General features: G+C 44.3%; 1 protein-coding gene across 3 annotated transcripts in view; it reads left to right on the forward strand.

The window, feature by feature from the left end:
- The window catches only part of LOC118376550 (VPS10 domain-containing receptor SorCS2-like), a 507,846-nt gene that overhangs the window by 107,584 nt on the left and 397,762 nt on the right, over positions 1 to 2,500 (forward strand). The gene's annotated exons all lie outside the window — the stretch shown is intronic.

Consider the following 2,500-nt stretch of genomic DNA (forward strand, 5'->3'; position numbering starts at 1 on the left):
AAGTGGCGTCGGGAGCAACTGCTTGCTCGCGCGTTACCCCTCCACGATGTCTCCCTGTCATGACTTTTGCGGCATCAGTACTGATACCAACATCAGCAGCAGCTACGTTTGGCAACATACAGGCCGTTAGTGGAATTCCCGCGAGAGAGTAGCGGTTAATGTGATTGGATGGTCATAATTTGACTAGGCTGTCAGTGAGAGTAACGGTTAATGTGATTGGATGGTCATAATTTGACTAGGCTGTCAGTGAGAGTAGCGGTTAATGTGATTGGATGTTCATAATTTGACTAGGCTGTCAGTGAGAGTAACGGTTAATGTGATTGGATGGTCATAATTTGACTAGGCTGTCAGTGAGAGTAACGGTTAATGTGATTGGATGGTCATAATTTGACTAGGCTGTCAGTGAGAGTAACGGTTAATGTGATTGGATGTTCATAATTTGACTAGGCTGTCAGTGAGAGTAACGGTTAATGTGATTGGATGGTCATAATTTGACTAGGCTGTCAGTGAGAGTAACGGTTAATGTGATTGGATGGTCATAATTTGACTAGGCTGTCAGTGAGAGTAACGGTTAATGTGATTGGATGGTCATAATTTGACTAGGCTGTCAGTGAGAGTAACGGTTAATGTGATTGGATGGTCATAATTTGACTAGGCTGTCAGTGAGAGTAACGGTTAATGTGATTGGATGGTCATAATTTGACTAGGCTGTCAGTGAGAGTAACGGTTAATGTGATTGGATGGTCATAATTTGACTAGGCTGTCAGTGAGAGTAACGGTTAATGTGATTGGATGGTCATAATTTGACTAGGCTGTCAGTGTATTCGACATTGTGTTATTATTTCGCTGAACACTAGATGGTTTAAATTTATTTTTGGTCGTGAAATTAGGCTCCTCGGGCAAGGAAAAAAACTTTACCCAAATGTATCGCCCCGTTAGAAAAAATACATGGACTGTTTAAATTATTATTATATATATATATATATTTAAACGTGAATCACATTTTTATTTGGCGTGCCACCAACGGAATACCCTGAGGTATACCTGCTCTATTCCCATAAAATAGATCAGATGGTTTGGGTTCTAGACATCTCTAATAAAATAGATCAGATGGTTTGGGTTCTAGACATCTATCATAAAATAGATCAGATGGTTTGGGTTCTAGACATCTCTAATAAAATAGATCAGATGGTTTGGGTTCCAGACATCTATCATAAAATAGATCAGATGGTTTGGGTTCTAGACATCTATCATAAAATAGATCAGATGGTTTGGGTTCTAGACATCTCTAATAAAATAGATCAGATGGTTTGGGTTCTAGACATCTCCAGTCTAGAATAGTCCTATATATTTTGGGACCTAACCCATGTTAACAAACTGTCTGGTTCTGTCTGGTTCTGTTAAATCCAGATCAGTATAATAAACTGGTCTCAGCCAGGACCCAAATGTTCAGTTGACCCCCCGTGTGTCCGTAATGCCCAAATGTTCAGTTGACCCCCCTCCCCTGTGTGTCCGTAATGCCCAAATGTTCAGTTGATACCCCCCTGTGTGTCCGTAATGCCCTCTATAAAAAAAAATATGGATGCCTTGTGGCCAAAGTGGCCCGCTGTGCCCTTGGGCTGAATAATTATGTAACGGATGTGAAACGGCGAGCTTAGTTAGCGGTGTGCGCTAAATAGCGTTTCAATCGGTGACGTCACTTGCTCTGAGACCTTGAAGTAGTAGTTCCCCTTTGCTCTGCAAGGGCCGCGGCTTTTGTGGAGCGATGGGTAACGATGCTTCGAGGGTGACTGTTGTCGTTGTGCGCAGAAGGTCCCTGGTTCGCGCCCGGGTATGGGCGAGGGGACGATTTAAAATTATACTGTTACAATTACAAATCCCTTCTCCCGGCTGCCAATCACCGTAGCCTCCTCCGAACCAACTCACAGTGTGATGGTCATACCTCTAAGTTGGTCTCCAGTTTGACCCAGCCGGGTTCAGGTGTGCCTCCAGCCAGGTGTTTCTGGTAGGCCTTCTCCAACAGCCTGATGTTCCTCTGGTTGAAAGGCTTCCATCGGCTCTTAGGTCTCATCTCCCACACCACACCAGAGCTGAGACCAACAGGCATCTCCGTTCAGAACAAGACCTTCATTTACATGATGCCTGTTGGTCTCATCTCCCACAACACACCAGAGCTGAGACCAACAGACATCACCGTTCAGAACAAGACCTTCATTTACATGATGCCTGTTGGTCTCATCTCCCACAACACACCAGAGCTGAGACCAACAGGCATCACCGTTCAGAACAAGACCTTCATTTACATGATGCCTGTTGGTCTCATCTCCCACACCACACCAGAGCTGAGACCAACAGACATCACCGTTCAGAACAAGACCTTCATTTACATGATGCCTGTTGGTCTCATCTCCCACAACACACCAGAGCTGAGACCAACAGACATCACCGTTCAGAACAAGACCTTCATTTACATCTGAGGGACCAACTTCTACACAAGGGT

Source organism: Oncorhynchus keta, chromosome 13 (assembly GCF_023373465.1).
Source record: "Oncorhynchus keta strain PuntledgeMale-10-30-2019 chromosome 13, Oket_V2, whole genome shotgun sequence".
Taxonomy (NCBI): Eukaryota; Metazoa; Chordata; class Actinopteri; order Salmoniformes; family Salmonidae; genus Oncorhynchus; species Oncorhynchus keta.